At 34.3% G+C, this 23,270-nt stretch overlaps 1 long non-coding RNA gene and 1 other non-coding gene across 2 annotated transcripts; one reads left to right on the top strand and one right to left on the bottom strand.

The window, feature by feature from the left end:
- Positions 1–9,211: 9,211 nt before the first annotated feature.
- Positions 9,212–11,037, top strand: LOC146921818 (uncharacterized). Its single transcript, XR_015010802.1, has 3 exons — positions 9,212–9,478; positions 9,908–9,992; positions 10,933–11,037. It is a non-coding gene; the product is annotated as an uncharacterized LOC146921818 (long non-coding RNA).
- A 9,287-nt stretch (positions 11,038–20,324) lies between these two features.
- Positions 20,325–20,431, bottom strand: LOC146921819 (small nucleolar RNA R71). Its single transcript, XR_015012932.1, has one exon. It is a non-coding gene; the product is annotated as a small nucleolar RNA R71 (small nucleolar RNA).
- Positions 20,432–23,270: the final 2,839 nt, after the last annotated feature.

The following is a 23,270-nucleotide window of genomic DNA, read 5'->3' on the forward strand; positions in this document are numbered from 1 at the left end:
CACAGCTTATGTGATTCGCTTGACAGAGATGTAGTATAATCATGATTCATACTTCTGTTAGAAAAATAGAACAGAATTTCCTCCTTGATGCAGCTGAAGAGAAACTCCAAGAGAAATTGATGAAATTGCATAAATTTGACAGGAAAGAGTATAGTTGAAAATGGTGAATAAGTGAGGAGGATTAAACATCAAAGACTAAGTGTGGATTACTAATAACATCGTCCTCTAAAGTCGGATGGCAATGCATGTGATTCTTCTTGGCCTTTGTTGAAGGTTTTTTCTTTACTAGAAATCACATCTTAATGGCATCTTTCACACAATCGGGTTGCTTCAATAACCCAATTGCTTTGTCGATATCTGTCAATGGTACCTCATGGGTGAGCAGTTCTTGAAGATAGAATTCCAATTCCTATAAATAGTGAAACATCTTTACTATTGGACACTATGTTATTCCAAATATGCATATATACAAAGTAAAATCTAAACATTGTATCTACTATAGTTTAGTTTCTTGGTGGTTATTATTCATGATATGACTGTCAATGGTGTGAAACATAGGGTTAGTATCACCAATTCAGATAAAATCGTAGCAAGGATGTTTAGTGAAATTTATGTTCCCGAGGTGGGATTGGTGGTGAAGGTTGTCCAGAAGGGTTTGCTGTGGATTTATACAACGTAGTTGTTGAGATTTAAAGTTTGATTGCTTAGTCTATGACGAATATTAGGAAAAAAATACGATTGATGAGAGTACATGAAGAAAGATTGATGTCTGCTTCGACATGAGAGTAATATATTTTTCTTTAAGAGAGTTGTGTATTATTGTGATAGCAAGGTGAGAGTGCTTGTCTTGTTTGTGTTTTTTCTTCTTTCTGTTCACTCTCTAGAGAGTGACAATGGAAATTTAGAAATTACTGATTCATCGTTATTATGGTTATGCCAATGAAAGATGCAAACAAATAGTTTCTAGAAGTAAATGAATAAGTTATTTACTTTTAGCTATTTCAGAGTTTTCCTTACCACTCTATATATGTTACACTCTCTCTTACACAACAACATTGACCCATACACATACACGAGGGAAAAGAAAGAAGAATAATCACAAACATGACAAACACTTTCTCCCTGCTAACGCAACAATACAAAGCTCTCCTTAAGAAAACATATTACACTCACGTCAAAGCAAGACATCAATCTTTCTAAACGTACTCTCACACCAATCATTTTTTCCCCTAATATTCGCAGTAGACATAGCAATCAAACTACAAACCTCAACAACTACGTCGTAAAATTGCACAACAACCCCATTATGCACAACCTTCACCACCAATCCCACCTTGCGAACATAATTTTTTTAGTAAACAACCTTGCTATGATTTTATCTATAACGGTGATACTAACCCTAACTTTCACACATCGTCGGTCGTATCATGAATAATAACCCTGGTAGACCTATATCCATTTCTAAGGTTAAGTCATATCACAATAATGCACAAGTTGATGAATGGGTTTTTTAATAATCTTATGCAATATCCTGGTGCAATTCATTTTCTGGAAAAGTATGCTGGTGTTATTAGTTATAGCACCCTTATGTTCTAAGACCAACTGGTGTTTCAAGATGTCCGGTAATTAAATTCTCCAATATGGGACAGCCAGAAAGAAGTTTTAGAAAATCTTTTGTATCTTCAAATTGAACACAACACATATTTAGGAAAGTTCGATTGTAAAAACAATATTTATTATAATTTATAAACAATTTTTAAAAAAATTGTTGAACTAATTCAGTCATTCGAACGCTGGAAGTAGAACTGTGTACGGTTTATCCAGTGAAGAAGAAATAAAGTAGCAAATTTTTTAAAATAAATCTTAATCTAGAATGAATTAAAAGTTGCGATTGGTTCAGACCTAGTTATAAATATTTATTTTTCTCCAGAACTGAATGAAGTTCACTGATTAGTTGATTACTATGCTATTGATTATGCCAAAATCAGTGGTAACAATTATTTCAATGCAAACAGGAAAAATCAGGACGACATGCATGTGATTGCAAAAGCGATGGAAAAAAAAGGAGAGAATAAAGATATGAGGAGCTACCCATAAGCAACGACGCGAAACAGTGAGAAAACGATGATGTTGTAATCAAAATAGCTTGAGCTGGATCCATTTCAAGAGAAAAAGAGTGCATGTTGTGTTCAAGAGAGTGATGCTGTTACCCTCTCCAGAGGTAGTATCTCGTCTTATTACTAATTCAAGGGAGTGATGTTGTGTAGAAGCATTTCCATCGAGTGTGGGGTTTCTCCAGAGAACAAGGGTTTTCTGTGAAGAGAAAACAAGGGTTTGGTGTGAACATCGAACCAGGGTTTTATGAATATAAGGGTTTTGGGAGAATCTTATAAGAAAGGGTTTGGGACAATCTTATGGGAAAGGGTTTTGATTGGTTGATAGGTCCAAACCAATACACCCCTTGCAAGGAAATTATATTCAAGTTGTTAAAAGTTTTAAACTAATATTTAAAAAAAATTTAATAATGATTTTACTATGAAATACTACCTCCGTTCCTATTATGTATTTTATCGTGGCTATCAAATGGGTTCAAATGTATCAAAATTGCAAACACGTCTTTAGTTTCGCTTAATTTTATCAATTGACCAATGCAAACATGTCTTTAGTTTCTCTTTTACAAAAATGACAAAAAAAGCACATTCGATGACTGGATTGGCTATTTGAAAACATATTCGAGGATCAAATGACTAATAAAAATGATACATTTGTGTGTATGTTTATAATTTTGATACAATCAACAATCAATGTGACGACAAGTTACGCTTTTAGATATCAAAATGGTTATTTTATTTTATTTTTTGAAGAAAGATATCAAAATGGTTGTATGCCCTTTCCTTAACTATATTCTTAGGAATATTGGGTTTTCACCAACAACATTTGATAAATTGTATTTCACTCTTTTATTGTATCAGCAAACAAGAAAATGAAAATATAGGGCCTGTTTGAAACACTATCCAAAAACTCTTTTTTAGTTTTTAAAAACATGTTTGCTAAACTATTATTAAAATTACAGTTTTGGAAACTGTTTTGAATTTTTTAGTTTTGGGGTCTAAAAAAACTAAAACATATAAAAGGATAACTATTGTGAGAAGAGGACTTGTATATTTCAAAAACTGAAAACAAAAACTATTTCAAACAGGCTCATATTCTCTTTGAAATTAGAATAATGTCTGGTCTCTTAAAAAAAATACGAAGCTCAAACTAATCTTTGAAAAAAATAAATTTACTCTTTTAGTTTCTTACAAAATCTTTTTTTTTTTTTTTGGAACACATTAGTCCTTGTATCAAATTTTGAAAACCACTCTTTATTTTATCAATTTCAGAACCATGAGAATGTTGATGTGATATTGTCCACGTGTTGTAGGGAATGTTGTAGGGAATAAAAGTAGCAAATTGCTCAAAATAAATCTTAATCTAGAATGAATTAAAAGTTGTGAATGATCCAGGAGAGTTTGGTTTGCTACGAGACTGTTGGCACCAATACTCTTCCTCTTGTTGGATAATGGTGTAGCCATAAGATTGCAAAGATTTTGATATATAGTGTTTTGCATAAATGGTGAAGCTGCTATCTATCTATATCTATCTATCTATCTATATATATCTTTGTAAAGGAAACTTGAGTCTTTCTTATTCAAGAGTTTTGATGATGTGGCACATCTAGAAAAGCTTCTAATTGTTAGAAAATCTTCTCACCTCACTTATAACTTTTCACCCTTTGATATATCTTATTAATCCTCCACTAAATGATAATGTTGTGTGAATTAAAACTATTCACTCTTTCTTATTCTATTATTATTATTATTGCCTTAGAAAGTTGTCATGTATTAGCATTAATCTTGCACTATCTTCCAAGTGAAGAGTCACCGTCAAGCTTAATTAATTTTTTTTCAAGAGCTTCTCTAATAATTTAAGTTACAAAAACTTTCCAACCTACCCTGTTCAATTGTTTCATTTTTCAGCATCTATACATTTGAGAGAAAATAATGAATGCCAACATTATCATGTAACAGTTGCTTCACATTTGCTGAAATAAAATACGTTCATACCAAATATTTGATTATGCTATCCAAATAAATTCCATTTATTAGATTGGAAACTCTAAAAATGAACGTTTTAATTTTTCGGGTTAAATATGTGATTCATCCTTGCAAATAGGGGTCGCTTAAAATTTCGTCCCTCTAATCGTTAATCCTTTTTTTTTTTTTGCCATTGCAAAGTTTAATCAGTTAAAATTTCGTCCCTTGACCCATTTAATGACTGCCACGTCATCAAATTAACATCTGATTTCACAGACAAACATGAAAGGACGAAAATGCCCTTGATTTCATCTTATTTCTCCCTCTTCTTTCTCGTGTTCTTTGCCTTGTTCCATATTGTTGTTGTTATTTTCATCAGCAAACATCATCCACACCATGCCCTTTTCACTTTAGCGGCGGCAACAGCTTCACCGGCAATATCCCAGCTTCACCAATGCCAACGACGATCTGCCGACGGCGAAGGGATCTCGTATCTCGTCGTTCTCTGTCAATGCCAACGACGATCTGCCGACGGCGAAGGGATCTTGTATCTCACTCTTTGCGAAATGATATTGTTAAATTTGCAGGGAAATTGTGTGTGTTCCTGAATTTGTAAATAATTCTCATTTGTAATTTAAAATTCACTTGAATTGAAATTGTTTGTTGGGTTAGATCTTATGGCTACAGTGATGTTAAAAATGGAGTTGAGAGAGAGAAAGGGGGGAGTAATTGGATTTGGGACGATGGAGAAAATCAAACATTGGGGAAGATGGGTTTGTGAAAGGACAGATGGAAGGAGAGAGAGGATGAAGGGAAGAAGCTCCTGGACATAGAAAAATAATAAGGTGTTGTTGGAAAGAAGATGATTGAGGGAGTGGGAGAGAAGAAAGAAGGAAGAAGAAGGTAATGGTGGAGGAGCAGTAAAAGAGAAAAGGAAAAGAAAATGATAGCATGGGTATTTTTGTCCATTCCCATGCCATTTTGCTAATTTGATGACGTGGCAGTCATTAACTAGGTCAAGGAACGAAATTTTAACTGATTAAACTTTGCAATGACAAAAAAAAAAGGATTAACGATTAGAGGGACGAAATTTTAAGCGACCCCTATTTGCAAGGATGAATCACATATTTAAACCCTAATTTTTCCAATAAAATCTTGCCCCATCTTATCTTATATATGCATGATTACCCAGCTCTACTACCATGACCATTTATGTTTTTCTGCATTGTTAAGGGGATGTGGTTCTCCTTTTACTTTACTTTCCTTTGTTTTGTGTGTTTGGGTTTACACTTTCGGTCTATAAATTGGTTGATATGTTTTCTCAAAAAGAAGTTCATATATGCCACACATATAGCATAGCAGATTATAAATATAGAGCACATTATTTTCTTAGACTAATGTTGTTTTATTTTCAGATTTTGTCCATAACAATAGAAAGTGGTGTGATTACTAAGATGTACTTTTACCTATATGTCTTATGAATTTTTAAGATGTACTTTTATATCTATTAAATTTATTTTAATAGCTTTTATCTTTTTCACAACTATTTGTTGATGGCTTTTTTGATAATTGAGTTAGTATTTTTTTTCCTCATGATTTATTATTGAAAATCCTTTTAAAAATAGTTGACTTTTATTTTGGAAGTGTGTTATATTTTTGGAATAAGTTTGTTCATGGTCTTTACATTAAAGTTGTTCTCTCAAATTTTGTTTTGTATTTAGTTTCTTTGGATATACTTTTATACATTGATTTGGATATTTGGTTATCTTACATTTTCGTGAACGTATTTAATTAGGTTCGTTTGTCATCTAACTCATGATGACATTTTTTTCAGGAATTATGATTAATATTTAAAAATAAAAATCCTTTTTGTTTGATTACATGATATTGGAGTAGGTTGTATATTGCATGAAATTTCATCTCAAACTCAGATAAATTGAAGTTTTCTCGAATATCATATGTATACATTGATTTATGTTTTGAAGAACTTAGTTTGTTATAGCTTACCATTTTTTTAAGGCAATCATATGCCTCGCTACGCCATCTATCTATCTATCTATCTATCTATCTATCTATCCATCTATCTTTGTAATTGAACTTTGAGTTGTTCATAGGTCTTCATTGTGCTTATGTGTCATGCTTTAGAGAGGTTTTTCATCTCTAATTAAACATCCATAGCAATTATGGTTAAATTTTACAAATTCTACATTGAAACAATATTAAAACCCATAATTTATTAGGTGTAGGTGCATTTATAAACTACTCTCCAAAACAATAAAAAAAAAAATCTATCTCTTTCAAAAAAAAATCTATCATCCTCAACACTAATTCATAAATTCCTATCCAGTCACCATTTATTTAGATTTATTTAGAAAAGGAACATAGAGTGGCTTATACGACCGTAACAAAAAAAAAGTGACTTATAGGACACTATTCCTTCAATTATTTAATAGATATCTTACCAATTCTTCACATTTTATTTCATCTTTCAGTTCATTTTTGTTTCAACTACACTATTTCTATTCGATCAATTAATTCACGGCCAACAATAACCCTTTCATTTTCCCTCAATCGGTAACAACTTTGAGTTATTCTTAAACTATAATATTGATGATGTGTCACCTCTAAAAAATACCTTTCTTATTCCATTTTAATTAACTTAACATAGTTTGAGTAATATTCAGTTAATTCAAAAAATAGTTGGTCAATTTCCCCTTAATTTTTCACCTTAGTATTAATGATTCAATGCACACAATAGTTACCTTAGTTGTACTGTGGAATATTTTTCATCTCATCTATTGCATATTTTAGAATAAACTTTTTTGCGTTTAATAGTGGATAATAGTCTCCTATCTTTTATTATTATTCTAAATTTTATCGTTGGTTAAATCAAGCCTAACAAGTATGAAGATTGAAGACAACGAAGAACTAATTTAGTAATTATTGTGGTTTTACTTTTAGTATGAGATTGAATCTTGGTTTATTAACATATATATTAGATTTTGAATATCTACATGGACATCATGATGTGTGATTAATACTTTTATTTTCAGGTAGGGGAATAATATATAGAGGACCGAGCTATGGATTTTGAATATCTACATGGACATCATGATGTATGATTAATACTCTTATTTTCAGGTAGGGGAATAATATATAGAGGACCGAGCTATGTAAAGGAAGGTTTTTTTCTATCAAAATGATACTGACGTACGTGGCTTTGTAATAAACCAGTTTTATAATTTAATTAATTAATTATTTTATTCATTACTTCATTATTTATAAAACCTCACTTTTGTGTCTGTTAGCCTGCTTTCACCCCTTTATTCAGAAAATATACCAACTATGTATGTATCATGAAGTAAGAACAAGATGAAAAGGCATAAAATGTTAGTAAAAAGTTAATAAATTTTGTTCCTAACAATTGATTTGGTAAAATAACCATTCTCTTTCTTTTAATCATTGCATTTCTTAATATGTGTGTAAACACCTAAAACGACACTCATTTTGAAACGGAGGGAGTAATTATGTTGTTCTGGCGTCTCTTTTCTTGATTCATACACTCTTAGTTTCCATCTAACCCAATAAAGTTTTTTTTTTTTTTGACAAGATCTAATCCAATAAAGTTGTACAAAAACGTTCCAACCTTCCCTATTCAATTGCTTCATTTTTCAGCTTCCATACATTTGTGAGATAACAAATGTCAATGTTATCATGTAGCAACTGCTTCACATTTGTTGAAATAAAATCCGTTCATACAAAACATTAATATTTACACTACTTATGTATCAAAAATGTATTTGCGTCCGTTTTTTTTTTTTTGGGTAGCCAATAATATGCATATCGCGTGCATCAATCACTTCCAAATATAAGTCTCATTTGTATTGCAACTTGATGCTGTACAAGTTTCTATTTCTTTTAGGATTCCGCTACTATATATGATGAAGAAAAATTCCATTAATTTAACTCTACCATTTCAAAGGAATGAGTAAGTTTGGTACAATTTTAAAACTCATATATTGCTGATATTGTTCATTCAGATTGTTTATAGCACATTTATTTATTTCTAATTCAAGTATTATGTTTGGTCTTCATATATTTATTTACACTATGTAGAGGAATAAAATAAAAAACTGATCAATTGTCTCATAAAAACGATCTTGGCATATCTAAAAAAAGCTCCAACTTTCATTCTCTATCTCTATTGTCTTAAAACCTTCCCACTCTTTCTGTCAAAAAAAAAAAAAAAAAACAAACTTGCCACTTTCTATTGAAATAGTGATACAAATTAATTCTAAAATAAAACAAAAACCGATACATTAATATACTTCAACTTTAGGAAGTTGGAAAACTTTTTTTCTGAACATTTTTTTAATGATCGAAACCGATGTAAATTAGAGAAGATGTATAGATTATAGTAGTCCCTTTGTATTCATTATTGAAACCTTACGTTTGCAAACAATGTTTTAATTACATGCCACTTTCTAGGCTAACTTTTTTACTTAATTGGTTACTATGGGGTTACATTAAGAATCTTGATTTTTTTTGAAACAATAAATTGAACACTGAAGCAGGCGTTAATCCTAAATGCCAAAGCTTGTCTCACCTAAACAGTTTGCATGCGTGTATGCATAACATTGAAGATACCATTACCAAATCATAATACAGTTTGTATTGGCATCAACTGCTTTGGACATGCATGTGGCCGGATAAGCTTTGTATGCAGCTAACTGTAAATGTAAGTTTGATCCAAAAGTATATAGTTCTTTTGAGGCAAATAGACCTCAATGTATGCCACAAAAATCCAACGATCCACTACTACAGAATGAAGTTTTTACATCATGGGGTTTTTAGTTTTCACATCAGTAGAGAAAATACCTGAGGGGGAAAATCCAGACGGTGGCAATTTTGCAATTTTATTAAACTTTGGTCTATCTTTCACATGGGTGGATATAAGGACATGAGGGGAAAACTTATTAGCTTATAGTATTTCACATCAGTGGATAATTGGAATGAGGGAAAAAAAACATGGTGGCATTTTCGCAATTTTAGTAAACTTTGTATCTAACTTGTTTTCACATCAGTGGAGAGAAACACATGAAGGAAAAACATAATTTTTCATTCTTATCCTTTTGCCTATCTCGTAAAACGCGTATTCTCAGATCTATTTTTCACCTCACGTCTAACACTCACTGAGCGTTTCACCATCCTAAAACACATATTCTCTGATCTGGATTTCTCTATCAGTTCTCCTACTCACCGTCGTTTCACCACTCACCATTTTCACAGCATCGCTGTTTTCTTTCTTTGTCGAATAAACCGTCGTCGTTTTCCTTCTTTCACAAAGTCGTAGCGGTCGTTGTTCTCACCATCCACAGAAGTAAAACCTCACATATCAATCGGTAAGATTTGTTAGATTTTCTAGGGTTTGATTTTTCTCTCTTTAGTTAGGTTTTCATTTTAGTTAGGTTTTGATTCATCAACAGAAGTAAAAATTGGTACCCAGAAGTTAAAATTGTTATGTCGTGTTGTGGTATAGAGAATAGTCGTGATTTGCTAACTTTAATTAAAACCCTGTTTTTCAATATATGGTTGAGTTTTGTTGATAATGTTAATGTATATGGTTTGATTAGTTGGCTTGAAGCATCTTACTTGGCAGTAGAGTTCTGAGAAACTTAAATTCCTAATTTATTTTAATGGTTGTATTAGTTGCATTTGACTGTGATTCATTCAGAATCAAAATTGTGATGTTGATTTAAAATCTTCGTGATAAGCAAAATTTCAATCGAATATTTATGTCTGATTTTTTTGTGTTAATTTATATTTTTCAGTTAAGAAGCTTTCAGAAGAACCTGAAGGATGGCTGAATTCCTACTGTTTAACCAAGTCCTCTGATGTGCATGGAGTAATAGCCCCGTAAGTGAGTGTATTAGACTTTGTAATGTAACCCTTGATTGAAAACTTAAGAGTCGGATGTTGATTTTAGTTAGGTTTTGATTGAAAAATTGGTACCCATGTGAAAAGGTATATGGCTTAAAGTTAATTGATAGCAGTAACACTAAGGGATGTAGGATTTGTTGGAGAAACATAGAGGGATGGCTAGGCATCCAATTACCCGAGAATAGGCATATTAATTGAATCAAATGAAGTAGAATTTTCATATTTTTATTCCATTTTGAGGTGGCCACTAGTTTCAAATAAGTGATTGTGACTAATGCAATGCAGCAAGCGATTGAGAGCACATTAGTATGTGCTTCACATGATTGATAATCTCATCCTAAATTTGTTTATCAATTTTACTAACATTCTTTTATTGAAATTTTTCATGTCATGTACGTGTATATTACACACAGGGTGAGTTGCTTTAAGTAGTATACAAGAACTTTCTCTCAAGATAAAACACTTTGTTTTATCTTCTTTTAAGAATGTAATCACTATATAATATGTATATGTACAATTTTAAAATATTGTATTTAAAGTCAACTACAATTATAAAGCTGCTGATTCCATGTCAACTATGGCAGTTTATGGGATAAAATTCATGTTTGATCATTACTTTAGCCTTCTTTGGTTAATTGATTGGTAATGGGAGGGTAACGTTGATTCTGTCAAAGGGTAAATGTTTGTCTATGAGCTTTTGTTAAAATTTAATGGGAACTTTATACCATGTGAGGGATGCCTTGGCTTTCTTTTGTTTTTCGCCTTTATTATTTTCTCAATGCATGTATTATATAAGTCTCATTTTCTTTCCTTTTTCCCCTCCATTCTCACCGTAGTTGTTTTCTTCTCTCTTATTTCTTCATTTTTTTTAGTTTTCTTCTGTTGTTCTATATTTTTCTTATTTTTGTTTGTTTAGACATGTCATGTTTTAAATCATGATGCAAACAATGAGTCGGCAAAATGATGGATAGCTACAGCTACAAGGCGCAACGGTAAGTGAGTGGAAAATTGTCATGTGGAGGTGCACTATGTTCTAACCAATACTTTCATGTCTTATACCTTGAATAATCACCAATTATGAAGTAAAGCCAATCTGAAAATCTGACATTTGTTGACAGATTGTCGGTGCTTATGTTTGATTTAGTTTCTAAACCAAATTTTGCGGTTGAGATAACTTTTTCAATTAATTTTTTTTTGATTTTTTTTTTGCAGATAAAAAATGGTAGTGAAGATATTTATGGCTAAAATGATGTTGATGTGGCTATGCTTTATAGGGGTATATTTTTTTTGGTAGTGTAACTAATTTTTTTTGGTAGTGCTTTATAGGGTTATATAGTATGATGAATATTATGAACAAAAGATGTTTTTTTTAAGGATTCTGCCCAAAGATTTTATATGGCTATATGTTGATATTGCTATAATATAGCTTTCTAGCTTGATTGTATTCATATATATGTACCTTTTTTATATATATGAAATATATTGATGTGGATAGTTTTGAAAATTGATGTAATATCAAATTATATAGACTAATGTAACTTCCTTTTTGGCATTAAAAATATCCATGTTTGTTTTCATATTTTTAATATAAAATAAAAGAAAGTGGTGTGAAGCTGATTTTGTAAGCAATTTTTTTTTAAAAAAAGAATTATTTAATGAAATAATAAATAAATTTCACTTTAGTTGGTCGGAGAGAACTGATGTGAATACGTTAATATCAAATTTTAAAGAGAACCTATTACATCAGTGGGGAGAGAAGGCTGATGTAGAAAGTTAGCTATCACATCAGTTCGTACCTGATGTAAAAGAATGTGGACATACTACATGTAATATCCCGCCTGTTAGTATCGGAATATTATCAGTCGTGTGTGTGTCAGAGGATTAATATTTCAAAAGAAAGTTATGGAGAATATTTATTATGAGATGTCAGCTCATTACGTAATAAATATCAGAGTCGGATTTAACACGTTTAAAGGCAAGGGCATAATGGTGATTTCACCCTAAAGGATATTTATTTTGAATTGTGGCCAAAGTATCTCATTTTTTCCTTTTCTTTCTCTCTCTAGGGTTGAAGTTAGGAAACTTCTCTTCCTTCTCTCCTCTCCCTCACGCCCTTTCTCTCTTCTTCTCCATTAAATCCTCTTCCTTCATTTTCCAAGTGAGCTAAGGTTGCTCTCTCTTGATCTCTTAAGCATGTGAAACTTGGATCTATCTTGAATATCCTTCACTTTCTCTTCTTCAATCTTTCCCAATCTCTTATCAAATCAAGAAGCTTGTTTTGGGGTTGTTCTTTACTCCTAATCCTCATCAAATATTTCCTCCTCAAGGTTCATGAATCAAGTTTTGGTTTTTCTATGATTTCACAAGGGGTTAGTAACTTGGATGAAGCTTGTTATCTCTTTTCCTCCTTTTTAGAAGATAATCAAGGCTAGGGTTTTGGTTTGGAAAAGTTGGAACTTGAAACATAAGTTGTTCTAGCCTTCACAAGTTTATAGACCAAGAAGCTAGGGCTTTGGGTTTGTATTGAAGCTTTGATGCTAACTTGGAATCAAGATCAAGATTTAGGGTTTCAAGACAAACAAGAAGTGGGTTTGATGATGTTATGATAATTATGGCAAATTGGAAGTAACTAGTGGAAGATGGAGCATGAGCTAGAGTATGGATGGTGTTGCTTGGTTAACCTAAAGTTTTGGAGGCAAGGAAGAATACTTTGGTTTGGTTATGTGAAGGCAAGGTGATGCTTGAAGCTTGTGAATCATGATAGGTGAGTTCCTTAGATAGCTCCCACCCTTGGGATTATGTGGTTTATGCTTGTAAGATAACCATGAACTTTCTAGGGTTTTTATATGTATATGTTACCCTATTTTGTGTCATGCATATATATACATGTGAATACTTGTGTCAAGACTATTTTACATGTTCTATATGATATTTAGCAACTTGCCATGCTTTGGGATGATTGTATTGAGGTTTTTGGGTCAAAAACTCCATTTTGCAGGTGCTGGACTGTCAATACTCGCAACTGCGAGCAGGTAGCTCGCAACTGCGAGCAGAATGGCCGAACTGGAGGTTTACTCGCCTCCTAGCTCGCCACTGCGAGTTGAAGCTCGCCACTGCGAGTTGTAACTCGCCATTGCGAGTGGAACAGTGCCCAGTGCATTGTTTCACTCGTCTCGCCTCAGTCGTCGTATTCCGGTCCAGTTTGCTTGTATGCATTCTTCTTCAATGATAACCCCTCAATACATAACTTCAATACATGGACTTTTATAAATGTATCTTGATAGATAAGCAAGTATTCATAACGTATAAATAAGCATGGCATGCAAGAGTTTTTAACATGAATTGAACGGGTAGCAAGAAATAGCAAAATTGGGAATGGAACTAGAGACTCGATGTAGTTGTCGAGAATTAGATCATTGATTATGATTATATGTAAGTAAAGTGCGATGAATATTCTTCTACGCTCATGAACTTATATGTTATTACCCCAAGGGATCGATTAAGGATCCGAGTTAAGGAAATTAACTCAAGAGGTTATAGATTAACCATTCATGTATGCATAAGATTATGATTAATATAAGTTGTAGGTGTTCGTGTCTCTCGTTATCCACGTTAGGGGGATACGAGAGGTTCTCGACCTAAGGGGAACGGTTTAAGCCGCAAGGGACCCGCACGACACTGAGGGAGTCCGATGTACGTACATCGGTCATGTATGGGAGTGTACTCGGGGTTACTCCACCCGGGACTCTCCGTAAAACGAACCAAGATTATGTTTGATTGTTCAACGCTAACATAAGAATCAATGAATACATTCATGCATGTTTTATGATATGATTATGTTAGGTACAAGTTAAGTAAAGATTATGATGCCGTTGACGTTCTTAGGTTTTCCCTAATCGTCCGGCTTAGGTTTGTGTCATGAACATGTCACATGAAGACCTCGATGCGTTTACCGTATCTTGGCATAGTGGTCTTAGGTTCCCTTGACCGCCATGACACATATGATGATAGTAAGCCAATTACACATAAGTTGATTTATGACGGTCCTAGTGTGCACCTCCGTCTAAGCATGCAAGCCCCCACACACGTATAATCAACCGTCAGGTTGTAAAGTAGACACGTGGTGACCGTAGGTTTCCCTTGAGGTCGCCTATAGCCTAGGATTAGGTGGAACTCACTGAGACATTATGTCTCATCCCAAATCCTATTTTGTTTCAGATAAGCAGGTTGGACGACAAGTTAGTTGCCGGATGGATATCTCATCAAATGCTCGTTCGTACACGCTGAGGGATGGATATGGATCTCAAGGATGTATCTGTTATTATTTTAGGAAAAAGGTGTAGTAACGTATTTTACGAACGTGTATTGATGTATATTATTCATTCGATTTTTTTATGTTGTAATTTTAATGTATCCAATACTAAAAATAACGCACGTGCTAAACTTTCTAGATACGTTTAGTATGGGTGTTACACTACATCATGACACCTTACATCAGTTGCCACCTGATGTGAAAAGTGATTTCCAGCTGATGTAAAAACTTCATTCTGTAGTAGTGGGCTAAATTTCACGAGCACGGAGTCGCGACTTTAGTGAACCAATTAAATCCTCTGTTTTGGTCAGAAAACAAGGTTGGGTATAGCATTAATATTGTACCACCTAATCAGTTTGGAATTCGTGAGTCAATTCTTCGTAATAAATATCATTTCTGAAACACCATAAAATATTTGGTCTCATATCTGTGTCCTAGGATGTATGTAATGTGTTCGTAACACAGACAAGTACACTTTAAAGTACGAATGGCGTGCATCAATATTCGTCTCAATAGCTTTCAACCTAATTTCTTCTTTAAGCAGTTTGCTCCCCCATCTGGTGCTGAAGGTATATCATTTTCCCGGACTGATTCTATAACTTTGAGATAGTAACTCCAGGATGGATTTGCTGGTCCTATGGGCCGCTGGCCAAATTCATTCTCTGACACAAACTCTTGAACGTTATCAGCCATAGCCAACCTTTCTAGATAACCCTGAAGATCACCTTCAGGTCCTGTTAATAGTAAAAAGGAATGGGAGTGTAAACATGAATAAACAATCTTAGATGCATAAATATATCGAAATATATTGAAAGCATTGGAATCTAAAAACGACTTTGAATATGTCAATCAATGGAAATTAGCAATAATAAGCAAAAGATAAGGTGTGTGAGGAAAGAAATATGAACAGAAGACTACCTAATGAAGAGTCTTTGGTGTAGTGGTAGTGGTAAGAGTAGGGGAATATGGTCGTATGCATCTGAAAATAATACAATTAGGGTGAGTGACAACATAAGAGGAAAACCCGTGTAACACAAGAAAGCAAAGCTCAATGCATAACGAATGAAAGGAAAACAACATGAGCTTACAGGATTCACAAGCGCCTTGTAAGGGGAGTCATCCACTAATAATGTGTTTGACTCATGGAACTCTCCCTTCTCCCACGGAAGACCATGTTCCAGCTTCTCCCACAACTTTCTGAGTTCCTTCAACACAAGGGGCTTCTCTTTATTCTCAACAGTACTGAATTTTGTAGTTTTACAGTGGGACTGATTCTAAAGAAAACATAAGAAAGATTCATTAGCATCTAGAAAAATTCCAAGTAGAAATTAATTGCTAACTGCAGTAATAATTTTGAACTGCATTTTAACATACTAATTAGTAATACGAAAAACAAACTATTTTACGAACACAATTGTATAATTTACAATATCAAATCCAAATCCATTTTGTCTAAAGTGAAATCCATATATAAAATTTATTGCTTCTGTTAAGTAATAGTAGTAGTTACTTGTTAGTAAATGATATGGAAAATCCTCCACAAGGGAGGCATGCAAGTCAGCTTGGCTGTAAAAGTATATCGAGCTATAAAGCTGAGAACAATGCTATTAAGGGTGGGATGTCTCTGCAGCAGAAGCAACCAACAACAATCAAGCCTTATCCAATTACGTGTGGTGGCTACATAGATCAAACAATGCCACGATGTTCTATCATGATAGTTCTAATGTAGGAAATCAAAACCCCTATCTTTTCTAGCTCATCAACCAAACCTCTCTTGGCACTATATCATACAATACACCCCCAAATAACTGAAAACCATGGAAAAGTCTTTTTGATCCCTCTAATAATCACTCGTTGTAGCAAGTAAATTGCTTATAGAGTCTGCCCCACGTGCATAAAACCAAATTGAATATTAGTAATTTTGGTTTCTTTTCTTAGTCTCCACAAAATAACTATTTCCCAATATATATATATATATATATATATATATATATATATATATATATATATATATATATATATATATATAGTATGCTAAAATTAAACATGCGACACAATACTGCAATATTTTGTTGATCAGCAAGAATTCTCTCAGTAAAATTGTTAATGAAGTACAACTAGGAAAAGATATACCATTTATCCCAATACTAACTTGACTTGAGATATAGAAATTATTTCTAGCAAACTTAAACTTACTTCACTAACCAAATATCCCGTAAAATTATGCTAAAAACTAAAGAATTAGAATAGATTACCCAACAAAAGAGCAGCCTGGATGCAGATTTCCCCATAAGATCTTTGATTATGTCATCAACATTCCACCTGCCAGTACACACGAGCATCAAGAATAGTAAGAATAAAAATGTATAAAGCCTAAATTCTGAAATGCAAATAAACTAGCACATGATAACATTGTAAACCCAAGTCAAACTAATAAACACAAGAAATAAGATAGATAAAATCAAACACAGGTTAGCAAATACTTGGCTCTAGATGACCAAATTCCCACATGAAATCTGTCAAAGCAAAACAGTAGAAAATCATCACAAAAGGGCCTCTTGTACACTGCAAAAGGCACAGGTAAAATTTGTTAAATTCAACCTAGATCAGATATGGACTTGATATGAGAGAACTTGGTATTTGACCTTGTTACCTTTAATCGTTCTTCTAACCCAAAAATCCAGTTTTGGTTGTTGATAATATCTGTTACTGACACAATCAACAAGTAGTCCATTCACATCAAGGATGAGAAGTTTGTTCTTTGAGTTGCTGATAATAGGTCTCTCCACTGAGCATTGTGATATCTTTGAATTACCACCATTTCTTGTAACCTCAGCATGATCTACCTATCTAGCATTTGTTACTCTCCCAGGAGTTGGAGTAGCATCCCATCTCCCAGGTGTCATCGCATTCGAATCTGGTGCATCCCAATCCGGTGAATCCGGTGATATCTTTGGAGTTGGAAATATTTCCTTCTCCTTCCGGCGCAACCTTGCCAGCTTCTTCCTCTTCCTTCTTCTTCTTCGAAGTTAACCTAATTGTTTCCTCTCTCTCCCTATTCAACGCTTCATCTCTCATAACATCAGCATAGGACCTAACAGACGGATCCGACGAGTTTCTGAGAGGAGCAATTTTAGAAACGGTGATTGATAAAAAGTTTCTGAGAGGAGCATCGTGAGTTTCTTCTTCTTCTTCTTCTTCTTCTTCTTCAGTAGCAGAAATTGAAGGAAAGTATGAAGCTTTATCACTATCGCTATCGCCATAGAGATCTGGGTCGTTAGTGATTTTAATGAGACGTGCGAGTTGCTTTTCCATCTTCTTGCGTAATTCTTACGTCTTCTCGATTTCATCGGAAGCCATGGTTATTTCGTGAAGGTGAAGAAGATAAGGTTTCACGATTTTGTTTTTTGATTTTGATTTTTGATTTGAGATAGAGATAAGATAGATATTATGATATGAAATGAAATGAAAAATAATCAATTATGATGCTTAAATATCAATCATTTTTTTTTGAAGGAAAATATCAAGGCAAATTCTACAGTGCAGTCATCAAAATGACTTTTCCAAAAAAGTCAAACCTTTTAAATCAGTTGATCAAAAACCGGTTTAAAAAGTCTAAAATAAAATTTAAAATAAATCCAAAAGGGAAAATGGTTTTATTACCATTTATTTTGTATCCAAGTTATCAGGATATTACTCTAGTAATAACACAAATTAGGTGGTGCATAGAAACAGCTTGGCATTATCTAAAAGAAGATTTTGATTATTTTCTCTTTAAGAAAAATGTAGAATTAGCTGATTCTCTAAGAAAAGAACTTAAGAAATTAGCTAGATAAATAATGGATGGTCTTATAAATCCATTTGGAAAAATAATACCACAACCATTTATTTTAGAACCAAAATATAATGACATAAAGAGGGTAAAGAATCAAATTAGATGGTGTAGAGAGACATCATTCTGGTTTTTAATAATCGAAGACGATTATTTTACATACTGGGAGTATGAAAACTTAGCAAATCTTTTAAGTCATAGGTTACAAAAATTAACTAATTGCTAATAAAGGATTAAATGAAAAAATACAAGATATTTTTGAGAATCTAATAGTACTTCAAGAACGATTAGATAAGATAGTAGAAACTCTACTAGAAAAAGAGTTTAAAGAAAAACTCGATGAAAAATTATCTAATTGATGAGTCATAGATAGTATTAATTATTGCCTTATTTAGTTTAGTTTTATTTTAGATTTGATTTTATTTTATTGCATTTTATTTTAGTTTAGAATATTTTACTTCAAATTGTGTTTTATTTTATTTTAGGAATAAATATATGGTGGAAGGTGTCTTGGAGCAAAAGAAAGAGGACTGGAGCAAATACAGCGCAAGAATACGAAGATACGGGACAAAAATATGTTCCCACCAAGTCAGAAGCTTGGCACGGCCAGTGCCAACATGTGGCACGGCCGTGCCACCTCCCAGAGCCTCTTTTGCTGCTTTTTCTTCGGGCCCAAGTTACCCTGTTGCAGCTTTACTGTTTTACCCTTTTAGTTGCTTAGTTTCTAAGTCGATTGTAAAGCTATAAATAGAGTAGCTCTCCACCATAAACAATCACGTTTTACTTTGTTTATTTCAATTGCTATTTCAATAAAGTCTTTATTTCCTTTTACTTCCTTTGCAATTTACTTTTATCGCATTCTCTCTTCTTCCCCCATGTCTACGATGAACATGAGTGAGTAGACTTCTTTGTCTTGGGATCGTTGGATAAGTCTAATGACGTAATCCGGATCAAGCCAAGTCTTAAACCTTAATTAATTGTTACCCTAATTCCTAATCTAAATTCACCGTTTTAACATGAATTAATTATTATCAAACTGTGGAAGCGAACGCGGAGGGTTTGATAATGGTTAATTCATCATCACAGATATCAATTCATAAAGCGAACGCGGAGCTTTGATATCCGATCAAGTGAATTTAGACAAGGTTTGCGAAACATGAGAATAGTCTAGCAAACCTTGGGACACATAAAGTTTCGATCTTCAAGGGTCCCAAAGGCAATCACCCATGAGAATAGGTGTGGTTGTTGGAGGGATACACTCACTGACTTCGAGAGGAGCTGTGATATGCTAAAGAGAAACTTGTCCTTAGTAATTAGGATTAACGCTTAATTATAAGTTTAAGGCTTGCTTGTGAAAAGATTCGTTATTATGATGAACCAATGATCCCGAGGCTTTTTATTATCATTGTTATTTACTTTCAAAAACTGCACTCTCCAACTTCTTAATTCTTTCTCCTCTAATCAATATCTAAAAGTTAATTAGATTGACCAACTCCCTAGCGGAACGATACTCTTACTTACTACTATTACTTCGATAGGCCGTGCACTTGCGGTTTGGCCCTATCAAGTTTTTGGCGCCGCTGCCGGGGAGTTAACTAATTTAATTAGCTTTTTCTTAGTGATTAGAATTCTCTCTTCTTCTTCCTCTTTTTCTTTTTATTTTTAACTTTTTTTTTCTGTTATCGTTAACTTCTTGGGTTCTCAACCTTGTATGCGAAGAACTAGAAATCAAGCGGTATTCATACCCGAGATCGAAAGGTTCTTACATAGAAGGAGGAGATCAGCACAAAATAACACCGACATGGCCAATCACACTCTCAAAGAGTATGCAACGCCGTCTACGGCTGAGCCACAAGCTGTTATTGTGTACCCAACGGTTGAGGATGACAACTTTGAAATCAAGCCTGCCCTACTTAACTTGGTGCAGCAAAACCAATTCTCGGGATCCCCCACTGAGGATCCCAATCTTCACATCTCTGTTTTCCTACGAATTAGTGGAACCATGAAGGAGAACCAAGAAGCCGTAAGACTTCATCTCTTTCCCTTTTCCTTAAGGGATAGAGCTAGCGCTTGGTTCCATTCCCTCGAAGTCGGTTCCATTACTTCATGGGATCAGATGAGGCAAGCATTCCTTGCCCGTTTCTTTCCACCATCTAAAACCGCTAAACTTAGAGACCAAATCACACGGTTCAATCAAAAAGATGGGGAATCTCTCTATGAGGCGTGGGAGCGTTTCAAAGAAATGCTAAGACTTTGTCCCCACCATGGCCTAGAGAAGTGGCTTATAGTCCACACTTTTTATAATGGCTTGTCTTATACCACTAAGATGTCTGTTGATGCAGCTGCAGGTGGAGCACTTATGAACAAGAACTACACGGAAGCGTATGCCCTAATTGAAGACATGGCTCAGAATCATTACAAATGGACCGACGAGAGAGCCATCTCTAGTTCTTCACCCTCCAAAAAGGAGGCAGGTATACACGAAGTCTCTAACTATGATCACCTTGCTTCTAAAATTGATACACTAACTGAAAAACTTGAAAAATTCAATGTTAGTGCTATCAACTCTGCATCTACTTCTTCTTGTGAAATATGTGGTATAGCTGGTCATGCTGGTGTTGATTGCCAACTAGGTAGTGCTATTAATGGTGTTGAGCAAATGAATTATGCTCAATACAACCAAGGGATGCGACAAAATCAAAATTTTTATAAAAAACCAAAATCCCTATGGACAAGTAGCACCACCCGGTTATGCAAACAACCAAAGATTCACTCAAAAATCCAATTTGGAAATTTTGTTGGAAAACTCTATTGCCAACCAAAACAAACAACTTCAAGAACTCAAAAACCAAACTGGATTTCTGAATGATTCTCTTTCCAAGCTCAATACCAAGGTTGATTCTATTGCTACTCACTCTAAAATGCTTGAAACTCAAATCGCTCAAATAGCCCAACAAGTGGCTACATCTTCCCAAACACCGGGAGTCTTTCCTGGTCAAACCGAAGCCAACCCCAAAGCCCAAGTTAATGTCATATCTTTTAGGGGTAGTAAGTTAGGCGAAACTTTTGCCAAGGTTAAAAACATTGGGAAAGAAAATGTCAAGCCCTTAGGTGATAAAGTTGTGATAGAAGAAGCTAAACCACTTGAAGAAAACAAAACTCCATCCCCCTTAAATCCCGAAAAGCTTAAATTAGAGGGTAAATTTGAAAAATTTGTTAACATACTTAGGAAGATTTGCATTAAACTTCCCTTTGCTGAAGCTTTGTCTAGGATGCCTCTTTATGCCAAGTTTTTAAAGGAAATTTTTTTCAGAGAAAAGGGCTATAGAGCATAATGAGACAATAGCCTTGGCTAAGGAAACTAGTGCAAACATCCAAGAAGCACCCCCTAAGCTTAGAGATCCAGGTAGCTTTGCCATACCATGTGAAATTGGGAAAGAAACCATAAACAAAGCCTTATGTGACTTAGGAGCTAGTGTTAGTTTGCTGCCTTTGTCTCTTCTTAAAAGGATAGGGATAGGAGAATTGAAACCTACCGAAATGGAACTGAAGATAGCTGATCGTTCTACCATGAAACTTGTAGGATTTGTCGAGGACATACCTGTTAAGATAGAGGGGATATACATCCCCACTGATTTTGTAGTCGTTGACATTGAAGAGGACGATGACGTCCCTATAATCCTAGGTAGACCCTTCCTTGCAACTGCGGGAGCTCTCATTGATGTGAAACTTGGTAGGATAGTCTTTCAAGTGAGTGATAAAATGGTAGGATACGAGTTGGAAAACGTTATGAAAGGTCCCGCTCTTTACTCTTGTTGCATGCTTAACGATCATGTTGTGAAAGAACGTTTTATAGCGTCATCTACACAATATGATATCTTTGATCCATTCTAAGGACTCTTTCTAACCGTCAAGCTAATGACATTAAAAGAGCGCTTCGTGGGAGGCAACCCACGCATTTAATTGCTTTTGTTTTGTTTGTTTTTCTTTGTTCTAGGATGTTTTGTAGGTAATTGTCCGAGTAAGATTCAAGAAAATGAAAATTTTTGAAGCCCCCTGGACCAGAAGGTTGGCACGGCCCGTGCTAAGACTGGCACGGCCGTGCCAGATTTTTTAAGCAAAACTGAAGGTTCAAAGTCAGAATGATGGCACGGCCCGTGCCAATAGGTGGCACGGCCGTGCCCGACTTCTAGCACCCTATAACATCAAATTTTTCTTCCTTCTTCCTCATTCACAAACCACAACCCTCTTTCATCTTTCAAACTTCTCTCTAAACCTCCATAACCTTCAAACCTTCAAACCACCATATCTCCCTCAATTCTTAACCAAATCACTCCATTCTTTCACCAATCAACCACAAACTTCACCCAAAACAAAAACCACCAATCAAAAACATCTTTCATCCATCCAAACCCACAATTCACCAAAACCCTAATCCTTCAAAACCTAACCCAAACACCACAAAACCTTAACCAATCTCCATATCCAAACCAACAAAACTTCCTTAAACATCAACCCCAACCCTAACCAATCCTTTCCACCAAAAAATTTCCCAAACCCTAAACCTTCAAAACCAATTCTACCAAAGGTCAATGGCTTCAAGAAGAAGTGGTAAAGAACCAGCAAGCTCTCAAGGAGGACCTGCCCCAAAGAAGCAAGCCCAAGTGAAGAATCATGGGATCCAGTTCAAAAACAACAAGCAAAGGGACAGGTATAAAAATCTTATCTCTAAACATCTGCACCCTTCTCGTTATCCTGATTCCCATACTTTAGATATGCTAGAGCTGCTTGATGATGTTTCTAGGTTGATAGGAAAGTTAGGTTGGACTGAATTGCTGAAACCTATGAGGGGTTATGAAAATTTCACTTATGAATTCTTGAGCTCAATAGATTTTACTAAAGATAAGATGAATTTTGATAACCCTAACCATAGAGTTGTTTTCCGGTTAATGAATATTGATTATGACATGTCACTTCAGCACTTTTGTGATGCCTTAGGCTTTGCAAATGAGGGATATATTCATGATCATTGGGATCCCAGCCTTAAACCGGATAACTATGACCCAGCTGCCTTTTGGAAACAAATCACCGGTCTTAACAAATACGTCCC

Source organism: Medicago sativa, chromosome 5 (genome assembly GCF_051527215.1).
Source record: "Medicago sativa cultivar Bolivia chromosome 5, Bolivia_mono, whole genome shotgun sequence".
Taxonomy (NCBI): domain Eukaryota; kingdom Viridiplantae; phylum Streptophyta; class Magnoliopsida; order Fabales; family Fabaceae; genus Medicago; species Medicago sativa.